Source organism: Alosa pseudoharengus, unplaced genomic scaffold (assembly GCF_046254945.1).
Source record: "Alosa pseudoharengus isolate Yale_2024_CS ecotype anadromous, Long Island Sound unplaced genomic scaffold, YU_APseudo_1.1 YU_APseudo_1.1_scf_10, whole genome shotgun sequence".
In the NCBI taxonomy this organism is placed as follows: Eukaryota; Metazoa; Chordata; class Actinopteri; order Clupeiformes; family Clupeidae; genus Alosa; species Alosa pseudoharengus.
In genome coordinates, this window is record NW_027468565.1 from 28,332,353 (window position 1) to 28,345,645 (window position 13,293).

The following is a 13,293-nucleotide window of genomic DNA, read 5'->3' on the forward strand; positions in this document are numbered from 1 at the left end:
TGTTGTGCAGAAAAACTGTGCTGTCGTTCTCTGAGAAGTACAGGGAGCACTGTATGAGGGAAGATATATGATGTGTCTTCTTGCCCGGGAGGAAGAAGGTGCTAAATCATTTCTGGGCCTCTCCGCCAAGTTCTCCAACAAGCAGGCTGTGTACCGGAAACAACTCAACCTTGAAATATACACCTTAAAAAAAGAGAAAATTGTTGAAGTATTTATTTTTGTGCACATTTGTGTGTTTGTGTGTTCCCATACAAATAACCTGAAAGTGGCAGAAGAGAAGGAAGGAAATGTGACCGCGAAAGAAACCCTCATTACCATCCCAACCGCCTTAAGTGCATTATTTCAGAAACCAGCGATGTTATTGCCAACCCGAAGCGATTTGCTCGGCACGCTGTTCAATTACGGCATTTCTGATTCCAGTCCTGCTGCAAGATTCAACTTCTTTGCCCCTGGCCATGTTCAGCAAGCATGACACATCTGCAGCAGGAGCCAACTTCCTGTCTTCAGTATTCATGGACGTCAGTGAGCGCCGTCCCTTTTGATGTGGACTTGACCTTCAGACAATGGATCCAGATGCCTTTACTCCTGCTAGTCGAGCTGTGTGCAAGGTTGCCTGTGAGCAAGGTCTCCACATAAAAGATCCATGTTGGCCAACCGCCCCAGAGAAAAACAGACTTGGTTTCCAGGTGCGTGCGTGCGGCAAACTCATGAAGGGGTCAAGGAAGCTCTATTCCACATCGACCTGTTATACACACACACAAAACACACACAAACCCACACAGAGACACACACACACACACAAATCAGACAGACATGCACATTCTCAAATTTCTACCGACTCTTATGGGCACACACAACTACAGTCATGCTCAAAGCAGGAAATGAGGCAATAAGGGCAAGAAAAGGCATCAAGGATGCATGTGTGTGTGTGGGTGTGTGTGTTTAAAATACAGAGGTGTCAGGCTATTCAAGACTCTTAAGTGTTGAAATGACACAGAGACTCGTGTACATGGAACAATGAAAGACACAGCCCTGCTTCTGAGCGTTCCACATCTGTGTGGGCAGTCAGAAAGACCGAAAGATGTCCGGGGCAGTCAGAAAGACTGTCAGATGTCCGTTTTACAGTACACAACCACACAACCAGTTCCTCTTCCTGGTCAATAAATCCACCTAATAAAATTCATAGCTCACCAAATAAACCTACACTCAATGTCTTCAAAACAATGGCCACTTCACTGCAGACGGAATGTAACATCACTACGGAAGCGTATTAGGGCCACATGAAGAGAAAATATTTTTGCAAATTCTGAGATAAAAGTCAAAATTTTCGAGAAACAAAGTCAAAAATAATTTCTGAGATTAGTCAGAAATTTTGACTTTAAAGTCATCTTGAAAATGTTGATTTTTATCTCGAATATTTTGACTTTTATCTCAGAATTTTCTAAAATATTTTCTCTTCATGTGGCCCTAATACACTTCCGTACATCACAGCGCACCGCTGTCACAGACATGTCAGGAGAAAAAAAGAACTCAGCTTAGTAGTGTGTGTGTGTGTGTGTCGGGGGGGGGGTCTAGGAGCTGAAGCTACACTTACTTATTTTCTCAGGAAAGTATAGAAAATCCATCAAAGCAGGATGCACAGTAAACCTCTGTTATCCCTGTGTCCACATCAGCCACCACCCCTGGAGTCCAGACCCGACTGAGATAATGCATCAAAGCACATGGCCATTCCTCCAGAAGCCTCTTTATGTGAGTGCAGGCGCTTCGTTGAAAATAATTGCCTAGCAACCTGCCTCTGATGCCTATAATGAATCAAGAAGCTGGAGCCCTCCTGGTTCGGTAGAGGGGTGGGGAATGGTGTCGCCTGGATATTTCAACTGCTTACTACAAGACTCTAATTGAGGATTCTTCTTCTTGTCGCCTTTTATTTAAAGGTGTAAAATGGACAAGGTTTTCTCAACCTTCTTCTGGTTGCTGGTGTTTTTTTTATTCCCCATTTTGGTTACACACATTGCCTTGCTTTTAATCCCAGTGTCTATAAGATGGCTACTGTATGTACTCAGTGAAAAGCAATATGTTGCTGATGCACAATTTCCTGTTGTGCATCACTGAATGCACAGCTGGGACAATCTGATGGGAACATGCTTGAGTCACACGTGAGGCTTGTGCGTGATTGGGCCACTCAGTTTTTTTTGTTCCTCTAACATGTTTTACCAAGGGTTGGTATAGAGGCCTGTATCAAAACATCATCACTCACCTGAAATGTACAATATTACACTACATATTTAGCCGAGCGCCGCCGTTGAAGCAGGCAGCTACTGCGCCGGGATTAGTGTGTGCTTCACCTCACTGTGTGTTCACTGTGTGCTGTTTGTGTTTCACTAATTCACCGATTGGGCTAAAATGCAGAGACCAAATTTCCCTCACGGGGTCAAAAAAGTATATATACTATACTATACTACTACTAATTATGGGGCGTGTTTCAACTGATACAGGGGGGGAATGCCTCTGCACTCAATTGGATAGACCTAACCAATCAGAGCAATGAAATGAGAGAGGGAAAAATGCATTTCAGAATTGGATTAATTGTCCAGAATTCAAACATAAGATTCTGTGTGTGTCCTTTTTAAACTGTTCCAATCATTGACTGTATATATCATTGGTTCCAATAATTGGTTCTATCAAGCAGCCACAAGGGGGCACCCAGGTCAAAAATATGAACCGATTCTTAGAATACTGATTATGAAGGGTACTACACGAAACAGAAGTTTACAGGCCATTTGAACTTAAAGCTGTGTGTTCCTGCTAAACTGGCGTATTCTTTATCAAGCGTATGTTCAGAGATGCTGAATTTGAGCATTTTTTGTTATGATATTCTTATTGAGACTGACAGAATAACTGTAATAAAAGTACACAACAGAAGAACATAGAAAATGTAACAGAACCAGTCACTCAGGACAGGAGATGACAGGTACCCACGGCTGAGAGGTCATGTGTATTTGATTGACAGCTGAGTTTCAGTATGGCTCTCACTAGAATCACAGTCTATACCCACAGCTATTGAATAAGTAAACACTGACCTGACCTCAAGATAACAGTTGCCATGTTGCCATTGCCATGAAGCCTTGTAAGCACTTTTGATTCATCTCCATAGATTCAGCCATACGCCGTGTCTTCACACTGTGGTTTGTTTGACCCTCATTAAATGTGTCTGCTTTTGCTAGGCTGCCCTGAGGCTTGGGTCTGTTGTGTAGTGGATTACATACATTCTGTTGTGGTAAACACCATCCCCTAGAGAACATGCATCCATGCAAGTCCAGGCTACAGTATTTTCAATCCAAAGACAGAATGTCAGCACAACAACCCCTGCTGTTAAGCATATGTGTGGAAGGGGCAAAACTCGTTTCACAGACTCCTTCATGTGGAAATAATGAGTTGATTAAGGCCAACAGCATTATATTCTGAGATACACTTTGATGGTAATTTTGATACCACAGATTTAATAGAGACCCAGTCAGACCAATAGTATGAAAAATCAGGAACAGAGTTTATTTACAATGATGCGCATCAAGGGAGAGACAGCATGACTTCACCTAAAGATCCATCAGCTGCTCTAACTAGACAAGGAAATAGTCGGTTAAGCTTAATTAATATATTAGTAATATATAACTATCAGTATGAGGGACCCTTATAATAAAGTTGGTTAAGCTTAATTAATATATTAGTAGTATATAGCTATCAGCGTGGGGCCCCTTATAATAAACTTGGTTAAGCTTAATTAATATATTAATTAGTATTAATTTTTAGCAGACAAAAAACGTGGTGGAGGAGTTTGTGTTTACACACATGATGCTTGGTGCCGAGACACTACGGTAGTACACAGACACTGCTCTCCACTGGCGGAGTTTATGATCATTAAGTGCCGACCCTTCTACCTCCCCAGGGAATTCACCGCGATTCTGCTGGTCGTGGTGTACATCCCACCCAGCAACAAAAACAGTGATAGGAGCATGGCACTGAATGAACTGTATCGGGCCGTCAGTGAACAACAAAGTGAACACCCGGATGCCTTCACAATCATCGCTGGAGATTTCAATCACGGCAATCTCAAAACTGTACTACCAAAATTTCACTAACATGTAAACTTCCTAACAAGAGGAAAAAACACCCTGGACCTTGTTACACCCTACAGAAAGAAGCCTACAAAGCCAAACCCCTCCCCCACATCGGACAGTCAGACCATAGCATCCTGCTGCTGCCCCGATACAGACAAAGAGCAAAAGTCACCAAACCAGTTCTGAAGGAGGTGAGAGTGTGGCCGGAGGGGGCCGTCTCACAACTTCAGGACTGCTTTGAAACAACAGACTGGGATATTTTCAAAACAGCTGCCACCCACAACAACCACATTGACATTGAGGAATACACAGACACTGTGACCTCCTACATCACCAAATGCATCGATGATGTTACAGAAATAAAACACATCACCACTCGGGCCAACCAGAAGCCATGGCTGACAGGAGACGTCCACAGACTGCTGAGGGCCAGAGACAAAGCATTCAGAGCTGGAGATGTAGCTGGCCTAAGAACAGCGAGGGCTAACCTGTCCCAGGGCATCAGGAAGGCAAAAAAGGATTACACAGACAAAATAACAACACACTTCAAAGACAGCAGAGACGCACAGAGCCTGTGGCAGGGCATACAGGCCATCACTGACTACAAGCCTGCACCACGGAGCTGTGAGAACAACACCTCTCTGCTAAATGACCTGAACAGTTTTTTCGCCCGTTTTGAAGCACAAAATGACACTCACCCACAGAACCCCCCCCCCCACGACCAACCCCTGTACCTGTCCTTTGCCAGCGTGAAGAGGACACTAGCCACCATTAACTCACGCAAAGCAGCAGGCCCAGACAACATACCAGGCCGAGTGTTGAAGGACTGTGCAGAAGAGCTGAAGGATGTTTTTACAGACATTTTCAACACCTCTCTGGAGCAAGCAGTCATCCCATCACTTTTCAAAGCTGCCACCATCATACCCGTTCCAAAGAAATCATCACCATCATGCTTCAATGACTACCGTCCTGTAGCACTCACGCCCATAATAATGAAGTGCTTCGAACGGCTAGTCATGTCACACATCAAAGCCACCCTACCCCCCACCCTGGACCCCTTCCAGTTTGCATACCGAGCCAAACGATCCACGGAGGATGCAATCTGCTCTGCCCTCCATCCAGCCCTCACCTACTTGGACAATAAAGACTCATATGTGAGAATGCTGTTCATAGACTTCAGTTCAGCATTTAATACCATAATACCACAACAACTCATCAGCAAACTGGACAAGCTAGGATTCAGCACCTCCCTCTGCAACTGGCTGCTGGACTTCCTGTTGCAGAGACCACAAGCGGTACGTGTCGGGAACAACACCTCAAGCACTCTGACCCTGAGCACGGGGGCCCCGCAAGGGTGTGTGCTCAGCCCCCTGCTCTTCACGCTGCTAACACATGACTGTACAACCACTCACAGCTCCAACCATCTGGTGAAGTTTGCGGACGACACAACACTGGTGGGCCTCATCACTAAGGGCGATGAGGCTCACTACAGAGAAGAAGTAGACCTGCTGGCCAAATGGTGCAAAAACAACCTCCTGCTGAATGTCAGCAAGACCAAGGAGATTGTTGTCAACTTTCAGAGAGGCCACAAACAACTGCCACCACTGTCCATCGACGGAGATGCTGTGGAGAGAGTGAGCAGCACAAAATTCCTGGGGGTGCACATCAGCGACGACCTCTCCTGGACCACCAACACAGCATCACTGGCAAAGAAAGCCCAGCAGCGCCTCTACTTCTTGCGCAAATTGAAGAAGGCAAGTGCCACGCCTCCCGTCATGACAACATTCAACAGCGGGACCATAGAGAGCATTGTGTCCAGCTGCATCACAGTGTGGGGCGGAAGCTGCACAGATCAGAACAGGAAGACCCTCCAGCGCATTGTTAACACAGCTAAGAGGATCATTGGAGCACCACTCCCCTCCCTGCAGGACATTTACACCATCCGCCTCACCTGCAAAGCACTAATGATTGTCAAGGTACAACCCACCCTGCACACGAACTGTTCAGCCTCCTGCCCTCTGGAAAGAGGTACAGGAGCCTCCGCTCCCGCACCAGCAGACTTGCAAGTAGCTTCATCCACCAAGCAATCAGGATGCTGAACACTCTACCCACTCTCCCATCACTGACAGCCCCCCCCCACCCACCAGTCAGCCAGGAACCTAGGATCCTGTATACCCTACCCTATACCCTTTGAAAGACAACCGATTATCCCACCTCTCGGACTGAGCACTGCGAACGGTGAGTGCCCAGACCCTACATTTTTATGTGGGTCTGGCTCGTCAGGCTAGCGAAAATCACATACAAACACTAAACTACATTTCTAACTCTGTTACTCCCACCTCCCCTGAATTTCAACAAATTCGAGCAGCAACCAAATAGTACTTCCAAAGGCAAAAAGTACACTACTTTCAAACACTAGGATGAAGTGGAAGAAGAGGTGCGCATACTCTCACACAACCAACCACTGGCAGTAGGGTGCCTTATACACCCCACAAGATCATAAAGCCATAAACCATAAATTCCCCAAAATGGCCATCCCCAAAATGCACCAGAATACAGGAAATCACATCAAACAAATTAAAAAATTTCAGGGGGAGGACCCCCAAACCCACCCTCCCACATATACGACAATAAGTTGGGGGGCCCTTAATACATCTGGGCCCAGGGGCCCAAAAGTTCATAATCCGCCCATGCATAACCATGTTACCAAACGTGTACCTTGTGACCTCAACACTTACTATGTCTAATCATGAAAAACCTGAAACACTGACCTGCAGATAGCCTGCATAGACGGATGTGTGTGAATATCTTGTCTTGACATAGTTTGAATCAGTCTGTCAACTGGCTTGAAAATGCGACCAAATCTAGACCTCACCTGTGCGGATGTACTATTTTCAGACTGTGAGGCATAAGCTACTGTATCAACATTGTTCATGTCATTAGCTTTGTCTGTCTGTGTATATTACTAATCTGTGTAGATATAATATTATAATCTGTCTGTGTATATTACTATATTACTAATATATTCATTAATCTTAACCAACTTTATTATAAGGGGCCTCACACTGATAGCTATATATTACTAATATATTAATTAAGCAACCAACTTTATTGTAAGGGTCCTATGAGGAGTGGTTCATAATGGGATATGCAGAAGCACAGTTTAATAACAAATAGATAAATAATAATATGTCATTAACTTTGATATTAACATAGAGTTTGTAAATAAACATTTAACATTCAAATGATGTAAGAAATAAATGTTAATTAGAGCCAAAAAGACATTTAGTATTACATAAACTATTAACAAATATTATTACAATATTAGTTAATAGATTTGTTAAAACATTAACATCCAGATTTTATGCAACAACTAATATTTAATTAATGATAAAAAAAACTATTAACTTGTGCCAAATAGATATTTTAGTAACAATTAACAAATATTAACAAAGGGTTAGGTAATTATGGAGTGTTACCCATTCATCTAATCTTTCCTAACGATCCTCTAGCTGCCTGCCCCATAAGCAGGCCGTCAAAAAACACGTCTCTGTAGGCAGCCTAGGCTCCGAGATCTGTAGGCCTACACAAAAACAATTGCTATTAACAAGTGTTGGCAACCACTCAAAGGCAAAATAAAGTGTTCCAACCAATAACCGACGAGATGCGCGTTTAGGAGAGTTTCACTTGCACGGGAGGGAGGGGGAGGGAGTAGCGAGCTAGCTCTCTGTTTTGTTTGAACATCAACAGTCAATCGCTGATACAACCTTTAAGTTCCTAAGTCTTGGAGTATTGATGAATGGAATTCTAGATGAATTCCTCATGATCAGTGTATGAAAAGAGAGTTTAGGGTGAGCAAGTCACTGTTGTTAAATGTAACCGATAATGTTTTTAATGTCTAAATAGTTTATTGTTCAATTCTATTTATCAAACAGATATTTAAATTATTTTAAGATCAATTAACAATTCCTGACTCGACAAACAAATTATATGTGCACATAAATTCATTGGTTATTTACACAGGATATATTCTAAATTCTAGAATCCATCTTCAGTAAACGTTCTATAGAATCTTTGGCCCTGACAACCAGTGGCAACCAATCTCAAATGAATACTATGAAAATAGCATCAAAATAAACAAGATTCCCATGCAGACAAAAACATTCTGTTTTTCAAAATCTTCTACCATCTGTGAACGGCATGGAAAAGGTAAGGTTATCTGCAGTATTAGGGTGACAGTGTGCATTTTGTTTGAAGGCTTTGATATTAAGTCTCTACAGGATTAAAGGAAAACAAAAGTGATTTGATGTAGCTTTCTTCATCTCTACTTTCTGCCAACACCTGTTTATATGTACAGGATCGTGTGAAGCACACCACTGATGACCACTATGGTCCTACAACAACGACTGGGCTACCAAAGAGCTTGGCTGGCCACTGGGAGCATGGAGAAAAACATCCACACAGTGAACATCTGCAGACAGAAAGGACATCTGACCAGCTGCTCAAGGTGATCGCTGTTCAACTAGACACCACCATTTTGAGAAGTAATGTTAGGACTTGTGGACTAGAAACATGACTACCAACCAGTTTTCAGCTAGACCTGACTTCTGCATGCCCTGTACATTTAGCTATCAATAGGCATTAACATGTGATATGAAATTGTGTGACTGCTGCAGAAATGCCAGTTCTGCTGTAATGGTTCACTTCTATATTTCATAGTTGTTCCCTCCAGTAGGGCAAGTAATGTTAGATGTAATGTTAGATACAGCTCTAAATCACAAAGGCATGTAATGTTAGATAAAGACCTAATCCAGACTAGTGTCAATTGAACGTCTTTATCCATGTTCTAAAACCAATAGTAAACAACTCCTGTCCTCAGATTTCTGCAGCACCCCCCGCAACCCCAACAAATGATGCCAAGAGTACCTCTGAGCCTGCTGTCTCTGCTGCAGCGATATGCCATAAAGTCAAAGTGGGCAGGAGCAGGAAGTTGCTGAAGCCTCGTAAGGTGTCTAATGAAGAGACCCAAGCTGAGGGCAACCCAACAATTTCTCAAGGTGCTCTAGTGAGCAAACTTAAACCACCCACCTCAAGCCGGCACACTCTGCCCTGCAAAGAGATCAAGAGGACAGGACGTTCTGCTGTCCCCCTCATTCAAATCCCGTCTAAGACAGGGAGAGGAAAAACATGTGGTCATCTGCAGAGAAAAAGAGTGGCACCTTGTAACTGGACATCACTAAATAATGGCACACCTATCCTCTTTCAGCCAGAGAGCCCCTCGGTTCATTCGGTGGTGAATTAATTTCCGGCTTTTCTTGTTCTTTTTTTACAATTTGACATAGTAATACTGTATAAATAGAGCTACTGTACAATAACTATCATTTCAATATACAGGATATCACCAAGCCAAAACCATACCGGTGCATTAATCCATTGAGTAGAATGAAATTGCTTTAAAATTGAGCAGAGAATTGGGAAGCACTTAATCACCTTAGCATAATATGAGTTGCATTTAATTTGCCCTTCTCCCCTAAGATTTCAGAGAGAAAAAAAAGTGTGCCACAGTCAAAGGATGACAAGGCCATCAAAATCCCACCAGCTCTCCCAGAGCCAACTCACCCCCTGGCCTCTTCTCAAACCAGCCCAAGCACCACTGGGCAGCCAGAGCCCACAGAGGAGCCCCTCCTGATCCATGGCCTGACTCTGGAGGAGTATCGGGGCGTTTATCATTCCGTGGTAGATCCCATGCTACTCACAGCCTCCGGCAACCCGCGGCGCTACAGCCTGGAGCTGGGCCGCACCATTAAGCAGCGCCTCTGGGAGAGGCTCTTCTGCCCTCAGCTGCACGAGGAGGTGCAGGCCGACGGCCGGGTCAAGATTACCGAGACCTTCTGCCACCCGGCTCTGTTTCAGCACCCGCCCCTTGTGGAGCTGGACGTCTCTGATGAGCCTGCACCAGAGCATGCTGAAAGGAAGCAACCAAGGCCAGGCACACACAAAAGAGGGGGCAATACTTCAGAATTCCTAATGGGTTACAACTTGTGATTAGTAATCATATTTCTTATGTTAAAATGGAAAGAGTTTGCTATAAATATAAAAAGCTTTGCAAATACATTTTATTTAAGCTGAATACCTATAACTGCCTTCTGTTTTTTTTTATTTTTTATTTTGCATTATACTGTAAGTTGCACGTAGCCTACTGACTCTTTTTTGAGTGACTGTCCCAGATAATTAATATTAGGCCTAATTTCAATTCTGATCTGAGAAATGTACCAAAGCAACTGAGAAAAACTGTAATATTATGCATAGTTTGTTCATATTAGCCTATGTTATCAATGTGGCACAAACAAACAAGGAGATTATGGATTAAAGTGGCAATGCACCATATATATTAAACAGCAAACAATTTGCAGCATGTACCGGATTTTCACAAATCAAATAATCCTAATTATGAAGTAGGGATAATATATTCTAGTCTAGATAATATATCCTAATCTATAATGTATTACCCGCTTTGAACCTCCAAACCTTGCGAAGGCTTTTTTATATTGGAACTTTCTTCAGCATTCTGAAGAGCTGTACGCCTATAAAATAAATTAAGATGACATACTGCATCTAAATATCCAAAAGCCCAAGCTGCTAGCTCTCTCACTAGCACAACTCCTTAAGGCGTCGGGAGGGAGGTTTACACAACGTACATACTGCACAGCTACGTACCAGCTGGCTGCAGTTACACTCTTCCCCTAGCCTCATGCGCGGTTCAGCCCGTGCTTGAACCCGCACCATATGCATCACCCCGGATCATAGGTTGAGCGCGCTAACAATTGAGCTAAAAGCCCAGGCAGTTAACTTCCTTATTATCACGTCTTTAAAGTATAGCGTAGCGGCCTACCAGGAAGCTACCGTTATATCTAGCAATGAAACAAGAGATCGGGCTGAAATGTTCATACGTACCTATCATATCATCAGACATAGGGGGGGATGTTTGTTCAAAAAACAGCCAAATCTGAGATAATAATGTCGAATCGAATATTTTAGTGTTGAATTGATATGGAATAGCCGCTACTTGGCTTTCTTTCTGTAGGTAGGCCAACAGGGAGGGAAACATACGTCTCTGGAGGGAAAGTAATCTTATCGCCCCCTATTGGCTGCATGTCTGCATATCTTAACCTAGACAGATATCGGTAGATGGATGGATATAGCCTAGTAGTATATATATACCCTTTTGATCCCGTGAGGGAAATGCATGCAAATTGGTCTCTGCATTTATCCCAATCTGTGAATTAGTGAAACACTCAGCACACAGTGTGGTGAAGCACACACTAATCCCGGCGCAGGGAGCTGCCTGCAACAACAGCGGCGCTTGGGGAGTGGTGGGGGGTTGGGTGCCTTGCTCAAGGGCACTGGTCGGGGTTCGAGCCGGCAACCCTCCGGTTACAAGTCTGAGGCACTAATCAGTAGGCCACGGCTCCCCCCTTTATTGATCCCCAAGGGGAAATTCAAGGTCTCAGTAGCATACAGACGTCACACACAACATGCACTTACAGCAGAAAAAGTAATATAAGTATATAAATATAAATATAAAAAAACACTTCACTGCACAATAGAGACAGTAGAAGTTTAAAAAAAATACAAAAATGCTAAATACTAAATATACAAAAAAAAAGTAATAAAATATCCACATAGTGTGCTTAAGGATGATCAAGCATGAGGCGCTTGCAGTGATAAAGCAGGGACTGAGTAGTTCCGTATGCATGGTAAGGTGCTCTATGAGAGTGAGTGTCATGGTGATGGTGCAAATAAGTAAGTCCAACAGTGCAACAGTGCAAGAATAAAGTCTAGAGACCAGCATAAAATAAATATGGACATATAAGAGAACAATGTAGACAGGTAATATAAAAACTATATCAGTGCAAGAATAGGTTGAAGTAATAGGGTTACAGCCATTGGTCAAGTATTAAATAAAAAGTATTAAGTATTACTGTAAGTACGGCCACAATCCAGGCTGTGGGAGAGGGAGGGGATATGCATATGTGCTAATATAGCATGCAAACAGTGTAGCAGTAAAACAGTAGGCTAGTGGACTATGTACACAAACACGGAGAAGGTGGAAAGGCAGACAGACTATTCAGAGAAGTCTATCTCTCCTCTACCCTTAAGTGAAGCATTGAACAGTTCAATGGCCCATGGAGACAAATGACTTCCTCAGTCTGTCAGTTGTGCATGACAGTGAGCGAAGTATCCAGCTGATCAAGCTCTTGCTTTGTAATAGTGGAGTGGATGACGTTCATTGTCCAAGATCAGTTTGTTCAGGGTCCTTTTGTCTGATATTGTAGTGATGCACTCCAGTTTGGCTCCCACAACAGAGCCAGCTTTCCTTACCAGCCTGTCTAGTCGTCCAGCATCCTTCTTCTTTGTGCTTCCTCCCCAGCATAGAAGAGGACATGGCAACAACAGACATCCTGGTAATCCAGGTAAAACATCCTGAGGAGCTTATACTGCAGACATTGAAAGACCGCAGCCTCCTCAGGAAGTACAGCCTGCTCTGCTCTTTCTTGTAGAGTGCTTTAGTATTGGCTGACCAGTCCAGTTTATTGTCCAGGTGTAAGCCCAGATACTTGTAGGTGTTTACCACCTCCACATTGACCCCATCAATGGAGACTGGTAGCAGAGCGGGCTTAGACCTCCTTGGTCTTGGTCTAAGTGTTGAGTTGAAGGTGGTTGAGTTTGCACCATTGCACAAAGTCCTCCACCAGACTCCTGTACCCCTCCTCTTGCTCGTCCCTGATACACCCCACAATTGCAGTATCGTCAGAGAACTTCTGCATGTGGCATGACTCAGTGTATAGCAGAAGTCAGATGTGTACAGGGTGAACAGGACTGGAGAGAGCACAGTTCCCTGTGGAGCTCCGGTGCTGCTGATCACAGTGTCAGAGAGACAGTTCTTCAGTCTGACGAACTGAAGAAAGACTCTTTCTGGTCATGATGAGCAGCTATACTATTGCTCAACTCCATCAATAGAACTGAAGTTTTCAGCCTGACTCCTTGATGCAGCATAACGTCTATAGATGATATGGGCAGCTGGGCTACTCAATTTCAATCTCCATTTCTGCATTCATCCGGTGTTCTAGGACCACACTGCTTGCTTCATGTCACCATGAATGAAGACTATGGATTT

At 43.6% G+C, this 13,293-nt stretch overlaps 1 long non-coding RNA gene across 2 annotated transcripts; it reads right to left on the reverse strand.

Moving 5' to 3' along the window:
* Positions 1-198: 198 nt before the first annotated feature.
* On the reverse strand, positions 199-11,217 carry LOC143140642 (uncharacterized). Of its 2 annotated transcripts, XR_012990674.1 has the most exons (4): positions 11,070-11,217; positions 9,735-10,080; positions 9,204-9,312; positions 199-742 (listed from the first exon to the last, which is right to left on the reverse strand). It is a non-coding gene; the product is annotated as an uncharacterized LOC143140642 (long non-coding RNA). The 2 variants fall into 2 exon arrangements; XR_012990675.1 differs by lacking the exons at positions 9,204-9,312; positions 9,735-10,080.
* Positions 11,218-13,293: the final 2,076 nt, after the last annotated feature.